General features: G+C 38.6%; 1 protein-coding gene across 2 annotated transcripts in view; it reads right to left on the reverse strand.

Moving 5' to 3' along the window:
- CHRM2 (cholinergic receptor muscarinic 2) overlaps positions 1–22,005 on the reverse strand; it is a 150,884-nt gene that overhangs the window by 22,043 nt on the left and 106,836 nt on the right. The window contains exon 2 of one of the 2 annotated variants that reach the window (XR_003914740.1): positions 20,711–20,778. The exons of the other annotated variant lie outside the window; for it this stretch is intronic. The gene's annotated coding sequence lies outside the window, so the exon portion shown is untranslated. Of the gene's footprint in view, positions 1–20,710; positions 20,779–22,005 lie in introns of those variants that run through there. 2 annotated transcript variants of the gene reach the window in all.

Below are 22,005 nucleotides of genomic sequence, written 5' to 3' on the forward strand. Positions count from 1 at the left end.
CATAATGTATATAGAATGTGTTTATGTGTGAAAGCTATCATTTTACATCTGGCCACTTTTTGTGTACAAAGAATGCATATGTAAATTACAAGTTATGCTTCTGTATTCATAAAGTTCATATTATTACACAGCCTTCTCACCTGTGAATAAGGATTTTTATAACAACTTGGTGACTATTATCTTGCCTCCATATTTATTCTGTAAAGGACTGAAAGTTAAAAAAAAAAAGAATATAGCAAATAAATCTGCACAGTCCTTCTTCCTGATTAAACCAACTATCTCCCTCTATAATTAGCAGAGACTGCATAAAATCTAGTCCCACTTGTAAGTTGGCTTTTGTCCAAAAAGTGTAAGATATTTACAAATAAAAAAATTCACATATGAAATACTTACTATATTGCTGTAATCAACATCATCCTTCAAAAATAATCTAATCACGATGACAATTATTTGAGTAAAGACGTAAAGCTAAGTGAGTCTCATAGTTGGAAAGGAGCAGAAGATACTGTGCAAAGTGACCATTGTATAACCCAATAAACACCTCTGTCTTAAATAAGGAATTAATGAAGCTTCTGTAGTGTGGTCTAGCAAGGTTGAAATGGTAGTTTTGAAGCCAAAGAAATAATATTGTATCAGACTGCAATGCAAGAATACCCTGCAAATAACTTTCATATGGAATAAGCCCTAAACATCAGTAGACACGGGCACAATATTCATATAGACTATGAATTACAGTCTCTGGGCTTGGTCACCTCTCCAAAATGCACAGAGAGCACGTTAACGTGTGAAAACTATTATTTTACATCTGGCCACTTTCTATGTACACAGAATGCATACATTATGGATTCCTTTGAGTCACCATGGATGTTTGAGCTGTGACACTTCTGACTATAAAAATGACAGGTTTATTTTTGTTCTAGAATGTCCCCTCCTCCTTCCCAAGGTCTGTCACTCTGTGATGGGGAGGTCAGTGAAGGGGTTGGAGCCCAGCAGCAGGTGCACTCAGAGAGGGGGAGAGAGCGTCTGGAATAGCAAGGTCCCGATTTCACCTTTCATCATCGAGTCTTCCGCAATTACACGGTATTGCAACAATCCCAGAGGCAAGCGGCCTTTAAATGGAGCCGTGGCAACATGCTCACACCCAGGTTTAAGCGTTGAGTCTGTGAGCTCACTCACTGAATTTTCCGGTTTTCGGTTGATGGCTGCGATTCCTATGTGGACTGATTTTTGCGAGGGCTTTCTTCTTTAGGAAAAAGAAAATCAGGTGTGGAAAACATTCAGGGTCTTTTTATCCCCCCCTCCAAGGTACTTATTCCCTCTTTTTACCTATTCCCTATCATAGAACTTTGGCATCAGAATCCCATGTAACATGCAGGAAAGGTTTTCTTTAATGATGAAAGAAGGTCAAAACTTTGCACCTAACCCATTCCATGCTCTTCATAGCCTGGGCTTATTTCGGTGACAAGCAGAAGGCCACGTGGCTGCTTTCCCATGGATCGCCATCTGGGGCACTTCTCCATGGGTCTGCCAAGGAACTATGGCTTTACCTACAAGGGAGTTTCTGCATGGTCACAGTGTTACTGCTCTCTCCACATTTCACAGGGAGCTAGTACTGAGAAGAGCTAACTTTTTTAAAAAATATCTAAAAAGAACAGACCCAATGTCAAGGGTGGTACTACTGTTACCTTCTCTTTTAGAGACAAGAAAGTGAGTTTTCCAGTGCCCACTAGTGGTGGTGCTCAGGAGGTCTGATAGCAAAGCTTTTGCTCCTGATCATGTAAACTCACCTGTAAGAGCGGGAGCATGTTGTTTCCCTCTCTCTCTCTCTCTCTCTCTCTCTCTCTCTCTCTGTATGTGAAAATACAGTTTTAACTTGCTTTATCAATAAAAACACCAGTGAACTGGGCTCATTATAAGTTCATTAATGTCTATCAACACTGTGATAATAAATTTTATACATCAACTTGGTTAGGCCATAACATCCAGTTATTTAACCAAATATGAATCTAGATGTTGTCTTAAAGGTAGTTTGTAGATGTGGTTAACATCTACAATCAGTTGAATTTAAGTAAAGGAGACCACTCTCAGTAATTCAGGTGGGCCTCATCTAATCAGCTGACACCTTAAGAGCAGTAACTGAGGTTTCCCAGAAAAGAAGAAATTTTGCCTCAAAACTGAAGCAACTCCCTAAATTATGTGAGACCAGAAACCGTAAAAATCCTAGAAGAGAGCACAGGCAGGAACTTCTCTGACATTGGCCAAAGCAACATTTTTCTAGATAGGTCTCCTGAGGCAAGGGAAACAAAAGCAAAAATAACTACTGGAACTACATCAAAATCAAAAGCTTCCCCATGGTGAAGGAAACCTTCAACAAAACTAAAAGGCAATCTACTGAATGGAAGAATTTGCAAATGACATATCTGTTAAAGGGTTAGTATCCAAAACACATAAAAAACTTTTACAACTCAACACCCACAAAACAAATAATCCAATTAAAAAATGGGCAGAAGACACGAACAGACATTTCTCCAAAGAAGTCATACAGATGGCCAACAGACACATCAAAAGATGCTCAACATCAATCATTATCAGGAAAATGCAAACCAAAACTACAATGAGATACCACTTCACACCTGTCAGAATGGCGAAAGTCAACAACACAAGAAACAATTATGTGCTGGTGAGGATGTAGAGAAAAAGGAACCCTTATGCACTGTCAGTGGGAATGCAAACTGGTGCAACCACTGTGGAAAACATTATGGAAATTCCTCAAAAAGTTAAAAATAGAATCACCCTACAATCCAGCAATTGCACTATGGTGTTTCTGCAAAGAATGCAGAAACATTAATCCAAAGGATATTGCACTCCTATGTTTATAGCAGCATTATTTATAACAGCCAAGATACGGAAGCAGCCCATTGACTGATGAATGGATAAAGAAAATGTGATACATATATTCAAAAGGATAGAAAATATATAAAACCCCAAAGGACCATAATTTTAAAAAACCATTATGTATTTAATGAAAGTTGCAGACTAAAATACCTCAGGCCATAACAGGAGAAGGAGAAAGAGGAGGAGGAGGAGGAGGAGAAGGAGAAAAAGAAAAACTGAGTGACTTTGGAAGCATTCTTCCCATTTTTATAAAATGCACCCTTAACTGTATATGCACACAGCCGTGAAAAAGAATGAAATCATGCCATCTGCAATAACATGGGTGGAGCTAGAGGATATTATGCTAAGAGAAATAAGTCAGTCAGATAAAGACAGATACCACCTGATGCCATTCATACGTGGAATTTAATAAACACAACAAAGGAGAAAGGGGGGAAGAGAAAGAGATGAACAAAAAACAGACTCTTAATTATAGAGAACAAACTGATGGTTAGCAGAGGGGAGGTCAGTGGAGGGAGGAGTTAGATAGGTGATGAGGACTCAGAAGTGTACTTGATAAGCACTGGGTGATGCGTGGAAGGGTTGAATCACTGTACTTTACACCTGCACTGACATATCACTGTATGTTAACTAACTGTGATTAAAATAAAACTTAAAAAGGAGGAGGAGGAGGAGGGGGAGGGGGAGAAGAAGAAGAGGGAGAAGAGGAAGGAGAAGGAGAAGGAGAAGGAGGAGAAGGAGAAGAGGGAAGAAAAACTGCAGCAGCTTCTGTCCAAGTTTTCAGCCTGCTGGCCTCCTCTACAGATTTTGGACTTGCTGGTCCCATAATCGCATGGGTCAATTCTTTCAAATAAATTTAAATAAATAGGTAAATAGATTGATAGATGAAGATAAACATTACATCCCTGTTACCTGCCACAGTCATCGTCTATGAAGTCCACACGAACGCTAAATTTGTAACTACTGACACTTACTGCTCCTAGAGGAAATACAGGGTTAAGTTCCTGCAAGCTTCCGGTCACAACATTTTGGTCAATTAATCCATATATAACCTTGTTTTATGTATGTGTGCGTGTTTCTGTTTAGAGACATCTTTTTTTAACATACACTGTTGATTTGCTACCATTGAATTCACCACCAACAGCACAGTATTCGTGCCTGAATGATGCTCACTTAACACACATATCTTCTCCATATAGCACATCACAGCTTTCTGTGTTATAAATATTAGAAGTTCAAAACAATGCTTGAGGATCATCTTAAACAGCAAAATGGCTTTCAGAAAGCACCACAATGTGAAACATGTGGCAATAAATGGACCACAAAAAGGACCCAAGAAGACAGAGCATCAACTGCTTTGACCTCAACTGGAAACATGGATGTCAGGTGACTCAAATTTTCACTGTCCTATGCATGCCTGACAATGACCATGAAAACATCACAAGTGTTGATTTGAGGGTCACCATTAAATTTTAGCAAGTATGTGAATTCACATATATGGAATCCACACATAAAGTATATCAACTGTATATGTATATCCACACATTCTCCTGGTTATATTTTTCTAGAGAACTCTGGCTGATACAATGACCATATCAACACAACCTCCAAGAAGTAACATTTTTATTTATTAATTATGAATAATCGATTCAGGATAGAAATGAAACTAAAGCCTGATATGAAAAATATCAACAAAGTGCCCAATTTAACAGGAGAGCTTTATTAGAATTAATTTGATAATTATAGATGTGCGCCTGCATTAAGACAATACAGAGAGAAATTGAGCCTGTGTGTATTACACTTCAACCTATCATATGGGGAAAACTTTTCAAGTTACTTGTTAGATATAAGTTCAAAGTCTTGGTTGTCAGTTTGCATTTGATCATTGAGAATCCTGAATCCACTCACACTGTTTGTGCCTACGGACACTGCACGTACAGATGAATTGATTTGTGTGGTTTCTTTCATTCCTTTGACCAGTTGTCAACTATGAGCATTGCATGTAAGTATTCACTGAAAGTGTGTTGTGCCTTATATGTGGTTTCACCTCTATTATTATTGTACATAAATTAGAATTTAAACATATATGTGTTGCCGTGTATCTGTGATCTACAATGTTTTTAGCCAACAACACAAGTTTTTAAATGAGATTTTGCCAGTGTCAATCTTACCCTCTTCTTCATTCCTTCCTACCTATCTCTTCCTTACAATAACCCTAGTCTCAGGCACATGTTTATCTGGCGTCCTCTGCCCCCACAATCCCTCCTTTTTTGGGACTGAAATAAACTTTGATGCCTAAGTAGTCAATAGATAAGGATCAAGAGCCTCTGAACTAATTAGAATAGAGGTTTGTTTTTCAATAGCAGGAAGAATGTCCAAGTTCAAAACAATTTGACATATTAAGCAAGGTGCTTAAAGTAGTGTGTGGACCCTCTTCCTGATAAGTTGAATCAACTTGATTTGGAAGAGCAGATGTATCTTAACAAATATCTTGTCTCTAGTCTGTGGTTGGTCTCTTTAGGCTGAAGTTAATAAAATATCTTAACATGACAATCTCGTTTAATTGCTATTTTTAAAATCATAATAGCATCTGATGTTCAATTTGACCTAGAATATCTATCTTTCCAACCATTATTGTGACCTCACAGCAATGTAAAGCTGTGTCTATAAAATATTCTTATTTCAGCAACCATAGTTTGCCTTCATGATACAATGTACTTGATAAGTTCCCCTCACAAGGCATCACTGAAAATTGATTATGCATATAACCTTATCAGGTAGACATGGAAGAGGAAGAGTTTCTATCAGAGAAAAAGAAAACCAGGAGAAAACTGTAATTTTGCATAAATGTTTTTGAAGAAGTGCGTTCCTCCAGACCTCTTGATGGTAGCTACAGAAAGCTAACCTAAGCCTGGCAATGTTCTGAAATGGAATAATTACCGTCCCCATCTCACCAATTTGCTGTAAAAACTAAATATGATCACGATAATGTGGAAGGGAGCAGTCTGAGCAAATTTAGAGAGGAGGAAATTGCAGTGCATCTAAGTTCAGTGGTGCTGGGAGTGCAAGATTGAGTCTGGGAGAGGTCAGAGGAGGTAGCTGAGAGTCAGAAAGAAGTTAACCTGTGGAGTACTCACGTGCCCTGCTGAAGAAATTCAGATTTTATGCTAAAGTGGGTGGTGACCTGATGAGAGGGTCCAAATAAAAGGCAGCCCAATGAATCAATGTGTATTTTAAGTAGATCTCAAGGCCATTGTGCAGGGGTTTGATCTGAAGAGACGAGACCAGGAACAGGGAAGCCAGAACCTGGATCACAGCAAAGATCCATGGCAAAGAACAGACCAAAGGCAGGAAGTGTAGGGCCAGGAAAGAGATGATGGGTTTTAAAATGTGTGATTGAAATGAGGGAGGAAGAGAAGGGGCCATCAGAGATAACATACGATTTTCTATCATTAGTGTGAACTCAAATAAGCAGAGGACTTGAACTCCATACAAAAGGCTAATGAGACCACAGTGAGTATGACTGATGTGTGTTTTGAGCAGTGAGCCGGCAGGACATGACAGATTTTATTCTCATTAAGTAAACTGCTTCTCAATTAAGCATCTGGCTCTGCATAGGTTTGCATTTGCCATGTATCGCCCAGAGAAAGAACCCTTAGAGCCTCATGACTTAAGTTTGAATTTCTCTTTGGTCATTAATCATTGTGTGACCTTGAATAAATTAACTAATTTAAACTTCATTTCTTTAAATATTAAGTGGTAATAAGGAACATCTATTAAATGGAAGGATATATATGAAGGCAAGAGATGGAAAGTAAAAACTATGAAAGTAAATGTTATTGAGTCCTTAATAATTAATTTACTTCAGCATGGACTTACCCCTAAGATGTACAGAAATAAATCAGTAAAGTAGGGGGTCAATATGGGACTGTGGTCAAGAGAATGAGGTCTCCGATCAGACCGATGAAGACCAGATCTTGGCTCTATCATATCCTAACTGTGAGACCTCCTCTGTTACACAGGCTCTCCATGTCTTATTTTTTTGATTTTATATTATGGGGAGAATGGTACTAAGGTCCTAGGTCTGATAGGAAGACTACGTAAAATGATAAATGTAAAGCGTTTTGAATACTTCCTAAAACCTAATATGCACTTAATAAGTATTCACTGTTATTATGAATACATACATTTATGTCTCTCTATAATCCATGTATATACAGACACTTATTTGGTCAAATCACATGAAATTGCCAATATTCAACCACAAGACGAAAGTGGTGATGACCATGATATTTTATAATAATATTCAATCTTACATGTATAAATAAATGTATACAGATACATATTTAGTTACTTTATTACCTCTCCCCCCCCCCGCCCCTGCACACCTTTTCAAGGAAGCAATGGCCTTAGGACAGAGTTGAATTGATTTCCCACTAAATTATGTTTGCCTACTCTGTTACAATTGTAAGAGAAGTGGAAAAGAGTGTGGGCTGAGGCGGACACTGGACTCAAGTCATACGTGTGTCACCCTGGACAAGTTATTTAAGCTCTCCAGGGCTTAGTTACCTTCACTATAAGATGAAGAAATTATACAATTATCTTAAGTGTTAAATGAGATAATGCATGTAGAGTACAGAGGCCAGAGGCCACGTAGATAATGAGCACTCAAAAAAATGATAGCTATTGGTACACAAATTGCTGATCATTCACTAAAATTCCATTTTCTACAGAATGACCACATTATATTCTGTCATGCAACGTACTTCCTTACCTTCCCTCCCCTCCACTCTCCTCTGCATCCCTCTTCTTCCATTTTAATTTCCTTTCCTTTCTTAAAATTTTTTTAAAAGTTTATTTATTTTGAGAGCATACACATGAGAGAGAGAGAGAGAGAGAGAGAGAGAGAGAGAGAGCGCATGCGTGTGCGCACATGAGCGGGAGTGGGGCGGGGAGAGAAAATCCCAAGCAGGTTTGATGTGGGGCTCGATTCTGCAAACTGGAGATCATGACCTGAACTAAAATCAGGAGTCAGATACTTAACCAACTGAGCCACCCAGGCACCCCAAATTTTCTTTCATTTTTAATGATAAACCACTACAACTGACATCTGTCGTCTCTAGAGATCTATATAAATCTGTATCTGTCTATAAATCTATAATATCTATAATCTACCTATCCATCTGGACCTTTCCCAGAAGACAGTACATTGTGTTTTATTTTTTTCTTTTTGAGTTTTCAGGATGGCGAGATATCTATGAATTTATTTTTGGGGTATGATTTATATAAACAATATTTCTTCTCATTCTAGAAGGGAAAAATAATACTAATCCAATTCTAGTGTATGTGCCTATCTCCCCCTCATTTTCTTGTAAAAACTGTAATGAAATACTGGAATTTTTGAGATCAATAGAGAGTGTTGTATACAGTCCCTGAAGGGGAGAAAGACTTGACGGAAGCCTGAATGTGTTTAATAGAATACTGAAGTGTCCCCAAAGAGGGCAAGTTGACTACGGCTAAAAAAGGAGGAATGAAAACATAAGAGGCCAATCTTCTGGAAATGGGCTCCAGCAGCCCTAACTGATGCCTTCGTGCATATGTACAGTTTACCCATTTGCGCTACCTCAGCCCATCATCACAGCCAGGGTCACTGTGAAATGCAGTGGCAAATGCACCCACCAAAGAAGCTTAGAGAGTCTGTGTCTTCCGCTGCTCGGACCATGCTAGGCAAATGTGCAATAAAAAAGGTGTTGAGTTAATCTAATGAGTAGGTAGAACACTGGGCACAGCTGCAAGAGACATTTTCTCCAGACCCATCTTCTGCCTTCTAATTGGTGAGGTGGAAGACGTGGATGGAGACACGGCAGAGGGAGTGTCTGAAGCAAGAGAGGGAACCTCTGAATGTTTGTTGAAGACAAAGGAAGAAAGTCTTGAAAGTGGGCTGCAGCTGTTCTTTTTTTTAAGTTTATTTATTTTGAGAGAGCGCGAGAGCATGAGCAGAGCGGGGCAGAGAATCCCATGCAGGCTCAGTGCTGTCAGCACGGAGCCCATCGCAGGCTCAGACTCATGAACCCTGAGATCATGACCTGAGCTGAAATCAAGAGTCAGATGCTTAACTGATACCCACCCCTGCACCCCTGAGTGTATGGCTGTTCAAACACAGTCCCTGCCACGTTCTGGAGCAGGGCAGCAAAGGGGCTGTGAAGGCGGACTGGAGCACAGGAGAAAGGAGGCAAAGAAAAAGAAAGAGAAAAAAAAGAAAGAATACCTGAAGGCAATTAAAAACTGCATTTCAGGCACTGAAGGTGCATTTCCTCAAGTAGAAGAGAAAACCATTTTTGTTTGGTTTGTTTCGGTTTTGCTCAATACCAGGGTGTGAGAGATCTATGCATTATTACAGGTAGAATTTAAGGTAATAAATGAATAAATATTCTAACACACATCGTGAATCCAACATAGAATGGGTGTAGTTCATATAAAATCAGAGTGACTTTGAACAACTTAAAACCTCTACTCCCCCTACAACTTGGAAGGGTCCCTGTAGGTAAGTGAAGTCCAGACAATGTATGACGCAGGTGCTCCTGACTGAACCTGATCAAGGACAGATCTGTCCGGGGGTTGAGGAAAACATTATTGACATTTTCTTAGCTGAATATCTTCGGACATTCAGACCAAATTTTTAACAGGATACGCATGGTCAGAATTATGATCAGGCAGATCATGGAAAGGCAAATATAATGAATCCTAAGTGGCCAATGGACACATGATGAATGAATGAAAGAGTTGAGAAGAAGGAGGTCTGCGTCTGGCAGGCAGTTAAGCAGGTTGCAATGAATTGAACTAACCTGTCATCATGACCCTGTGGAATTGGTATATATTCTCTGCTTTTCTTTGTTCTTATATTGGAGTGAGAGCTTACAGTTTAGTATATGTGGACAATAGGATTGAGTCCATATGCACAGTGCATAGACTTTTTGGAGAATCAATCACAGAGTAATCACAGCATAGGAAAGTATCAACATAAATAACCCAGTCTTTGGAGGAAAAAAACAATGGAGTAACTAGAGATGTGAAAGAGGTAGGCTATTTCATACTTTAAGAAAAAAAAAATCCCAAGTTAAGAAAGCGCTTTGATATTTCCGCAGACATGGATTCAACTTAAAAAACAGTCATGGGGTTGGTTCAGGGCTCCTCTCCACTTCTATCACTGCCTAAATGAGTCATAAATCAGTTGACTGTATTTTCATCTATTTCTGGAATGGCGAAAGGATGAGCCTCTTGATGTAGTTATTGAGGATCCATCCATTTATATCAAAGAGAAGAAATACGAGGTGTCATCTATCCACTAGATCTCCTCCCCAACCCTTTGTGCTATGGGAAAGCAATCAGATTTTGTAGGCCTCACTCATTGGATAAAAATGACCTCAGTGTGAAAGCTGGTCTTTGCCAAATGAATATGGAAAATATTGATGTAACCACACATTCTTCATCCAAAGTGAGATGCAGGGCAATTAAGTTCCAAGTAACTCAGCCAATCTACCTTACCACTGGCCTTGCCAGAGAACTTAAGAAAACGCTCACATTACAATATATTCTGAGTATAAATATACATTTAGGCTCCATGGAACTGTCTCTAAGATGCTCATCTAGCTTCTTCCTTGGAATCACTCTTGAAAGACTGAAATGCAATCCTGTCTTAAGTTAATACCAACTTCATTGGTTTCTTCAATGTCATGATTCAGACACTACAGATACTGGAGGTGGTGCAATATTTGAAATTCTAGTGGCGCTCAAAAATAATATGGTTGGAATGCACATGTTCTAACATCTGCAAATTTCACCTCCCCACTATGTGTTAAAATGTGAGGATCAGGCTTCCAACACCTTACCATGATGCTAAACCAGTAGTTACAAAGTTTGTTCTACAGAACCCAAGTTCCATGATTTGCTAAAAGATGTTCTGTGCCACAAACCATTTCACCGACCGGTAAGTTTGAGGAAAGCTGCATCCTCAGTTCTTCTTTTGGTGAGTCACTATTTACACTGGTGTATTAAAAATGCTGCAGTAAAGAAGGCCGTCGTTTAGAGTATTTCAATATTTCTCGAAATTATTTCACCAGGGAACATTTCTTCTCATAGGATATATATTAACATGTTATGTAAAAAAAAATGCCACAACCACAGATTGGGAACACTTGCTAAGTGAATCAGTAAGTTGATGGGATGTTTGAATGAAAATAATTGAAGTTTCCTGGACATTCCAATAATTCGTGTACCTTCTTACATTTGTACATACTGTTCCTTCTCCCAGAATGACTGTCTACCATTAGGAATCCACCCGCCCCCCAGCCCTGTCCCTATGTTGGGTGAGATCTTTCAAGTCCCAGCTTAAAAGCAACTTCCCAGGGGGAGCCTTTCCTGATACTTCCAGACTGCATGGGGTATCTTGCTTCTGATATTTCTTAATACTGTGAACTAGCTCCAAACCAGCATTTAAAAACCCTTCTTCTTTTTTTATTTGACAGAATTGGCTGCACTTTTTCCCTATTGTAAACCCTAGTGCCTCTCCTAAGAACCTGTATATGGAATTGATAAATAAATATTTGGTAAATAGATGAGTAGGAAAAGTAAAACCATGTTTTAGGGAAGCATATCCTCAGAGACACTGAACGGATCAGGAAGAGACACAGTAAGATACTAGAGAGGTTTAGGGAATCACAGAAAATCACAACTTCCCTTTACCATTAGAAATTTATCCTAGAGAGAATGGCTATCAGGTAACCACTAAAATGATGGAATCGATTCTAGGGGACATTAAACTCTAGTTCATGAGGACAAGAAAGCCCTGAGGATAATTTATTCACAAGTTCTTTACTAATCTGCTTTAGAGGGAAGCCATGTGGAGAGTTTCTCTCGGATTCCAAAGCAAACAGATGTTCTGTCTCCCACAATGATACAGAGCTACTTACATTTTTTTCCCTTTAGAGCCAATAGTAGTACATAGTACAATAGGAATTTTATGCATTTTCATGGAAAAGCAGCTACACCATTTACATAGTCAATAGACTGCAACATTTCTAGAAACAAAGCTCTCTGAATGGAACTAAGTACGGGACGTCCTTGAGGGAAAGACGCGATTGCTCTAGGCTGCAGTTAGAGAATGAGGGGCATCGTTCCAGGATCCCAGGGGATTCAGCACTGGTGGCGAGACCCATCTCTGCAGCAAGGCCTATGAGTTTCTCCCTTTAAACAAGCTACAGTTTGACTCGAATATCCATCTTGCTCTGAGTGTAAGTAAAACTAAAGGCTCAGAGATGGACCTCCTCTGCAGTCACTAATGCTCGGTCCCTCACGACCTTGGGACTGATATAGGACCACGGAGGCTCGCCCTAAGTGGCTTCTCAGCTTCTGCTTTCCCCTTCATTCTGTCTTACAAATAACAAACTTACTGCAGAGATGAAGGTGCCCGACTGTGCCTGGCTCACAGAGGCGCTCTCTCCTGTGCCACTTGTGTGATCTGTGCAGGTTCCCTGGCCATTTTCTCAGTTTACGATCTGGAAAGTGGGGACGATGACCGATCTTCTACATCATCAAGTACGATCAGGATTCAATTAGTTATTGAGTGTCTGTCATGTATAACAATCAGCAGTCACTAAATGCTAGCTATTGTTAATTTCATTAGTATTAAGAAGGGTATTTTATCATTCACAAAGCAGTATGTCACTCACTCCTATTGAAAACCTACTAAGATCTTCCTATGTCTAAACTCCTTCTGTTAAAAATACCCAACTCGTGAAATATTTTACATCCCATTCACCCTTGATACTCAATCTAAAGTTCAGCCTGGAGATTTCCTATGTAGACCCCAAACCATACTTAGCTCTTTACCCAACCTTGGGATTTTTGCATTCATGGTTCCCTTTTCATAATATATCCTTTCTTCTTTTTAACTAGTCAATTTCTAACCTTCCTTCAGGGTTTTTTTCCAATGGAACTTCCCTGGAAAGAGGATTCCCTTGTCTCTTTGATCATGATACTGTCTATTCTGAAGCAAACAAAACAACACTGAATTACACACACACACACACACACACACACACGCACAAGTACCGATGTACATTTCACATTGACATATCTCAAAACATCCATCTTGAAATTCTATGAACAAGGACACCATTAATCTTGAGAAGATTAGAACTTCCTGAGCTACCCACGGTATTGTTGGAAAAGGTGATAACACGCCCCACTCTATTTTCTTGTTCTATTTTGTCAGTTAGCTCCTGTATTATGGGCACTAATCTTACATGCTTTTTCCCCAAACACTGCACCACCAAAACTGAAGCCTAACGAAGAGACAAACTAAATGGAAATTTTATAGACAAAATAAGTGGAAATATAATAGCGCTCCTAGTAAAGTAGGAAAATAGCTCTCCTTTCTTATTGTAGACCTTATTTGAAAACAGTGAAAAATGACATTTTAATATTTGAGAATGAGCCGGTATGATTATTTTGTTGTTGGATTTGATTTTGTTTCATTGGGGCACTGTAGATTAATTCTTCCCAACCTAAAAAGTGCAATCTTATTCTCTGACTCCTCCCCCATCTTCTCTGAAAATAATTACTAATTAGCTCCTTTCTTTTTTCTTCCCTCCTCCTCTGTACTTCCCTACCGGGATCTGTAATAGAGAATTTTTTTATCTTTCCAGTTAGATGCAGAATTTTATATGGCAAAGGGTTGTGGGCTATTTACCCGACTTTTTCAGAGTAAGGGTGGAGGGGGGAAGAGGATTTCTTCCGTGGGAGTCAAGTGAGCCTCCAGAACATAAGTCAGAAACAAGACCGCGAGTTCCAAGTCACTTAGGAAAATTACTTTCCTTCCAGAGTGCTGTATGGACCACTTTTTGAGCTCCCGGGTTACATTCTGACACCTTCTACAAGGACTCATCTTCAATTACTGCTCACTCCTATGAGCTTTAACGTACTTATTTTTAAGGTGCACAGTTTAGCAACTAATTATATACTGTCTTACATTGTTCAATCCCGTATCGTAAGCCAGAAACCTGGAAATCATCCTTATATCTTCCTACATTAAAAAAAAATTAACTCCTTAAGATACTAGGTCTTTTATGTCCTGTGTATTAGTCACCACCTCTGCATTATCACCATCGCTACATTAGCTTAGAGTCTCATAAGTTCTCACCCTTAAAGGCTACCCTATAGGACTCTCTGCCTCCAGTCTTAGTCACATAAACCCTCTACTCAATGGTTTTTCTAACTTACCAACTCAATTGTGCCAGTCTGCTGTTGAAAAATCATCAAGGGAGAATAAAACCCCAACATGGACCATCCTACAAGACCTTTCACGCAATGGCTTCTGCCTGATGGCCGAGCCTCAGCTCAAGTTAGTACTGTCTCCTCTCATGCTACCTTCTTACCTGAATAATACACTAAGCAACACTGAGGTGGCTGAAGTGATTGTACGAAGCAGCTGCATCAAGCTGGTCTGCTGTTAGGCATTCTGCTCCTTCTCTTTCAACGCTTAATTCTCCCCTCCAAGTCTTGGTTAAAATGTTTCCTCCTCAGATAAAGCCTCCCTTAACTCCTCCAGTGAAACTTAAGATTTTTTTCTCTCTCATTTCCAGGACACATTATGTATTTGCGTTCTAACAGATTTCTTGCTATGCAATGGCGCTTGCAATTCTATGTTCTCACTTAGTGTGGGGGCAAGCGCTGCATCTCCCGGACAGAGAAGGTATTCAGTACATATTTATAGGATAAGTGAATATCATACCTTCTGACCTAAATATATTGACTTGAAAACAAAGACCATGATAGCCCCCTCAGTGCCAAAATCAGTGCTGAGTGCTTAGGAGACGCTTATTAAGTACATTCCAGTAAAGAAACTGATTTACTCAGGTGACATAAACATAATTCTCTAATTTTATTTCTTATATTTATTAGGGGCTCTCCCATATATAAGATTAATAAATATATGAGACTGCAATGCCAAAGACAGAGTAAATGGTAATATTACTAAAAGTTTTATTCTCAAGAAAGATAATTTAATTATTTTTCCACTTGAGAATCAAATAGTATAATACTGATTATAAGTGATTTGCTGTCATGTTAGACTTTTAAATTATTGTTGTATTTTTTTCTCTATTATTCTGCAATGGGGAACACATCATTCTAAGCACCACCAACAAATAGACACCCACCACTACCACCACCCACACCCCCACTGCCACCACCATCACCACCACCACCATCATCAAAATAATGCCACCGTCAACGTCACAACCACCACCGCCACCATCACCTACCACCTTCGTCACCACCACTACACCTTCATCAACAATTCGAATGTTGGCCACAAGCATATGCTAAAGTCCAGCCTAATTCATTCAAAGCTGAGTTCCCACTTGGCAGAACTATCAGCCATATTTTTTTCTCTCACAAGAAATTAAATCTGAGAAAATGCTAGAGGGAATGGAATCACTGGTCTGGAAAAGCAGGGTTTTTGGCAAGCGGCAGACCATTATGTCACTGACAGAAGGAGAAAGAATAAATAATGGAAGTGCCACAGGCTATTGTTTCTGGAAATAAGATATATAAAGTCATAGACGTTGTTATCCTCCAGGTTGGACAAAACAAGGCAGAGATTCAAAGGAGGACAGATGCGACAGGCTTAAAATGAACACAGATACCAGAAGCTTCCCCCAAGGTGGAAGCAGGAGAGACGTTTAAAAAGTAAATAAGGGTTTTACTCTCATGTGAAGAAAATAATTCCTTTTGTTTTATCTGCAAGTGGATTTATGTGCTTCTGAAAGATGGCCTTTCCTGAACTTTAGGAAAGAAGCCAGGGTAAAACAGTCACGTTGACATTCCCCAAAAGGACTGTGTTTCTTTCCTCTAAGGCCCAGGATGTAGAACGTCCAAATAGCAGATCAGTCAGTAACAGGACAGCCAAACCATTTTGCCCTTTATAGAATCATGGAAACAGAGCAGCGGATTTCAAATAGTTAAACAGAGAGTTTGGAGATTTTACTGTTTCCTCCTTTCAGAGATTAATACCAAAAATACAGATGCATGTAGTGGATGCAGGGGAAAAAAAAAGGAAATTAAAAAAAAAGATCCTATAGCTTGTAAGGAACTCAAGATTCTTTTAGTTTGTCCTTTGGTTCTAACATAGAACTTTATCAAAGTCATAAAAGAAAGATAGCAATCACCAAGTGCTTCTTGTTAAAAATAAATCTATCCTCTTCCATTTTATATTTTTCTTCCTGGGTCTTTTTTGGCTATAGCCTTTGCTGTCATATTCTCCGCAAATTTCTTCAACATACCTTTAAGTTATACACCTAGACTCAGTGAAATTATGTGGTGTAGACTCTGAGATACAGTTAAAAACCAGTGCTAGAACGGGGTAGGATCAGAGTTTGAATCTAGATCGTCTGCTCTCTGACATGGGGATGAACATTTTACCTTCTATGGACTTCTGTTCCATCATCTAGACAATGAACAAGTTGATCTAGATGATCTTTGAGGTCCGCTCCTATTTCTAATTTTTCTAGCTTCCAGGCTGGCAGATTTCGGCAACTGTCTAGAGAAATAATTCATTCAATGTTCAGTCTATTTTTTCAGTGCTCATTACTGCCAGACACTGGGTTATGTTTAAGATTAACCAAGGGGATGGAGAAGAAGAGTAATTTTTTTTGCTTAATTTTTCCAGTTATTTCCTCAGATCTTTTGAAAGTTAAGGATGCTAAAAGCACATTATATTAGCCTTCCTTCTCTGTTTTCCAAAAGAAACAGAAGGCAAAGATGGTAATCTTGGGCTTATGGCACAATTGACATCTCCGAGAGTCATCAGTGGGGCAGGTGATGCAGGCAATCTAACATAAAGTTATAAAGAAAAAGGTAAAATGAGAAATGGCCTTTTTCTTTAAGATATTGACACAAAAGTTTTAGGGACAGTAAAACATTTTGAGAAAGGATCACATGGTGGAGAATTGTATTTACTCTGCTAGCACAAAATAGGTGGTCATTAAATGCTGTTGAATGAATGAGAGTAAAGGTGAATCAAACCAAAAACTATGCTTTTGAGACTTATGTGCTCAGTCCAAAAAGTCTAAGACACAGTTTTTAAATTTAACAACAATTACAATATACTTGGGGGAGAATTACCCCCCCCAACCACATTGTCACGTGAAGGTCAAATAAAATACAGAGTTAGACAGTTTAAGCAAATGATAATAAAGATGGTTAGGATATGAAAAATAGAGGTGGGTATAGCTTATAAGGGAGTCATAGAAAAAGAGTAAACAAACAGATTTAGTTGTAGAAGAATTATGAAAGGAAATAGAGAAATAAAACTAGAAATATAGTTTGGAACCAAACCATAAAGATATACTTTGATATGGACTGAATGTGTGTCCTCTGTCCCACCCAAATTCCTATGTTGAAGTCTCGGCTCCTCAAGTGATGGTGTTTGAAATGAAGTGTTTGGGAAATAATTAGGGAGGGGCCTTCATACCCCACGATGGGATTAGTGCCCTTATAAGAAGAAACACCAGAGAGTTTGTTCTCTCTGCAAGTTAGGATGAGAATCCTCATCAACAACCAAATCAGTGGGCACCTTGCTCTTGGAAGGTGCGGAAAAGGTGTCTACTGTTTGAGCCATCCAATCTATGGTACTTGGCTACAGTATCCCAAGTTGATTTCATCCCATAGCTAGTGGGAAACATTTGTTCTGAGACAGTGGTTTTGGAAAGACAGCAATAATTAAAGTACCATTTTGAAAAATTAATGGGCTGGAAGGGTACATGTGAATTTATGGGAAATAAGGAGCCCCAAACAGAAGGAAGATATACTGGTGGCTGTGCCCCATTAGACAGCTCTCGTAGTAATGAAGGGATGATGTAATATTTGTGGGAACCAGCACATGAAAGAAAGCACTGAGCAGGTAAGAGAGAAAGGTCTAGTCAAAACAATACATAAAACCTGATAGGTGGTTCAAGGATGAAGTTATTGGAATCAAGTGAGACATCCGAGATGGGGTGCTTTCAGGGTCTAGAGGTGAGCAAGGTACAGAGCCAAAATCGGTAAGCAGTGGGTCAAGAGTTTCGAGACACATGGAAATCACAGTTCAAAGCGAAGTAGCAACGAGGTAGATAATTCAGAGTCAGATGAATCCAGTAAGAAAACCAAACTTCCATCTAAGGCCAGATAGAGTATTTAGAACCCAAAGAAACAGACAACAGATTGAAAAATCAGAAAGCACTATTAGATAAATAAATGTTTTGTTGTTTAAAATATTCATGGGGGGGTACCTGGGTGGCTCAGTTGATTAAGCGTCCAACTTTGCTCAGGTCATGATTTTGCCGTTTGTGAGTTTGAGGCCCGCATCGGGCTCTGTGCTGACTGCTCAGAGCCTGGAGCCTGCTTCAGATTCTGTGTCTCCCTCTATCTCTGCTCCTCCCCCACTCATGCTCTGCTCCTCTCTCTCTCAAAAATAAACATTAAGAAAAACGTTTAAAAAATATTCATGAGAGGTCATCCCTCAGTCACTGTTGGAACATTTTTAGTGCTGGGAATTTTTCAAGTATGAGAATAGCTCATTCTACTTTTGGTACAGGCCTAATTATTAAGAAGTTATTCTTTATTCTAAAATAAAGTCCACCACCTTGTTCTTTAAAAAAAATGATCCTAGGTCTGTTTTCTGCAAATATTTAACTTCTATATAACACCCCCCTTAGATTGAAGATGACTTATCTTTCCTCTTGCTAAGCAAAGTATCTCTACTTCCTTCAAATATTCCTCATATAACTTAGATTCTCTATTATTATGCACACAACTGAATATACAAATAGGCTCTGATAAGTACAATTATTACTGCTCTTCTCCTGACATAATATTCCCATTAATTTTCATCTAATCGATCATATGACACAGTCAGTGTTATTGGTTTATGTTCATAGATACTGGATCAAGTTAGAGCAATGAGCATGATGTTTATCCTTCTCAAATTCCCATGATGTAACATAAATGTGTGCTTGTGTGTATGTGTGTGTGTGAAAGAAATTCATAGCAGAGCTAGAAAGCTATTGGTAGTTTCAGCATTTTACAAAATTCTTAAAGAACAGAAATATTTGGTATCATATCATAAAAGAAAGGAAGTCACAGGATAAGATTATTCAGAGTTTAAGTGTAGTTTTAGGGGAACTTTAAGCTCACAGCATGGGCACAGGGAGTGAAAAGAGGCCCATGAATAGAAAGGGAGAAAGTTAGGACAAAAGTTCCGGGAATTACAGAAACAGAGAACAGAAACAACATAAGGGAGGAAGTAATACAAGAAAAACAGAAGATTTGTAGATCTAAATAAAGTTTCAATCCTTACGTTGGAAGGCACGGATGTCTGTTAAGAAAAATGTATTTGTAGTTAACTTACAAAATCTACAGCTTTTCTTTATATAAATTAAGCCAGATCTACTTCCCTGCACTTAGACTGCTGATACTTTGAACCAATCTTGGCTTAATTAGTTTCTTGTTCCATATTGTCAAGATCTTTTTAAATTCTGATGATACCCATTTGCTTTTCCTTCCTTACTTGCATTAATCACAAATCTGCTAATCATGCCCCCGTTGTCATCAGTGTGTTGATACAATGCTAATAGGTAAAACCTGCAACATTCTAATTGGGATGTAAACTTTTAAGGCACCTACAAGGGGTAATTGATTAATCGCTTCTGGATAAAAGTGTTTGATCAGTTTTGGGCCGCACTTTATCCTTCCTACCTTCCATAGCCACAAACACAGGTCCTGAGAAATGGTGTCAAATGGCTAGTTATGATCTAAATGTACAAGATGGTCTTTTCTCGTAGCAGTTCAGAAAACTTGATGAAGCTTTTATTTATAGTCTTAGGAATTCATGACCGTTCCCAATCATCACAGGACCCTAATTTTCACATGTGCATTAAGTCATCAGTCTAAACATACAGTTGCTCCTGACGGATATCAAGTTTACCAGCGTGTAAGTTCTTAAATTCTTCTTTTGCTGCTTTGTGAAATCTTGAACTAACAATGTCATCTTTCCAGTGTCAGGACATTCCTTTCATCTCACAGTATTGCTCAAGAACTTCTGATATTGATTCCACAAACACGTCAATAAATTATATTTTAGTACCTGGGTTTAGTTTCAAGTCCACATACAATTAAAATAGTGGTGACCGTGTCCTGAGGTGTATACAGTTTGCGGGATAAAAGCGAAGTACACATCAGTTGCATACGCTTTCATTTGTGTCAAGAGCACAGGCGATTTTGATGCAAATTTCAGAACTTGTGCAGAATTAGATACAGAATCTTTTGCAATGGTTCCCCTTCCAGAGGAAAATTGAGAGGACAATAGGCTGGAGGGCAAGTGCAGGCAAAATACTGTGTGATGACATGAACCTTTTCAATTTCTATCCTGTGCATCTATTCCTTATTCAAAGGAAATGTTTTAAACTGAAAAAAAATCTCTAGTGACTCCCAGGTTTTTGGAGTTTGTGAACCAATAAAACTTAAAAACAGGAGCTAACATAACACTGCGAACTTTTTATTTTGTGACGTAAGGATAATTAACAGATGCCATCACCATTTCATTAAAACAAAAATATGTGAAACATGCCAAAAAAATGAAGAAAGTACTAACAGAATATGACACTACTTTAAAGTAGACTTTTAGAAAATAAGTTCAACTAAATTGTTTTATTATCATTTATTATCATTTTACAGAAGACAAACACTTAGAAGCCAGTGATTCAAACCAGAAGACTTTCTCATGCTGACCTGCCCTTTTTTGGCATCAATTATTCTTCTGCTCCTTCTGGTTTGCAGTATATCCTCCTGAGAAAAAGGTGGAAGCAAAACAATATTTTTGGAGTTCTATTTCCCTTTGGTGGTAATCTGTGAAAATTATACCATATTCTAAAGGCAGGGGACCCAGCTTCTCCTCGAGCTTTCTCCAAATAAAAGCTTAAGGTTACTTTTGCCATCCATTTTCACATTTTCCTCCCCACACATCGTAGTTCATTGAGGTATTTTCCCTCCAAATATTACTCCGATGATCCCAACATGTCATTCTTTTGTATTTATTTTTCTCTTTGTGTTTCGTGTCCTAGTTCATATAAGTATCATAAGGTTCCCTGAAACCCATGAACTCACTGTAATAACAGTGTCTGTGGCCGGCCACCGGGGATTTCAGAGGACTGCACTGTGACATCGGCTTGGATGAAAGTTCTTCTTGTATTCATTTGTGTTTGTAGGAGCTTCTTTTTCTTTTTAATTTGTTTTAATTAGATTGTTCTCATTTTATTTGTTGGACCCCTCCATTTATTTTGAACTATTTCTTCCTGTAGAGTATCTGGACATGCAGTTTTACTGATGCCTCCTCTTCTGTTTTGAAATTTCTTTTGCGCATTGAAATGGCACACCACTCTGTCAATTTCTTTTTGCTTTTATTTCACCTATCAATTTGCTTTGGTCAATGAGAAGTAAATCTAGAGGGGCAATTCCATTCTCTATTTCCTCAACTCCTGAACTATGCAGCTGACAGTGAAACATTTCCTGTTAGATTGTTTCGATTTAGTAAATATTAAGTCCTAACTAATATGTAGATGTCTGAATTCCTTCACTTTTACAATATGCTGCTTTTACAGAATCCTGGACACCTAGATTAAGAAAGCACTCTGACAAGGTGGTCTGTATAAACCATTCTGTTTCGCTATTAATTTGTCATCATTTAAAAGCTCACCAAACTGCCGGCCCCCCACGTGGCTCAGTCACGTGGTTAAGTGTCCGACTCTTGATTTCGGCTCAGATCATGATTTCATGCTTCTTGAGCTGGAGCCCCGACAGAGCCTGCTTGCTATTCTTTCTCTCCCTCTCTCTCTGCTCCTCCTCTACTTGCATTCTCTCTTTCAAAATAAATAAAATAAAACTTACCAAAAAAGTCACCACACTGCTTCTCTGCAATAATTTATAGATTTCTATACTTAGATATAATTCTTTGTTTTGGAGATACAACTGACAAATTCTTTTTTTAAACTTTTTTATGTTTTATTAATTTTTTGA

The sequence above is a fragment of the Suricata suricatta genome, chromosome 2 (assembly GCF_006229205.1).
Source record: "Suricata suricatta isolate VVHF042 chromosome 2, meerkat_22Aug2017_6uvM2_HiC, whole genome shotgun sequence".
NCBI lineage: Eukaryota > Metazoa > Chordata > Mammalia > Carnivora > Herpestidae > Suricata > Suricata suricatta.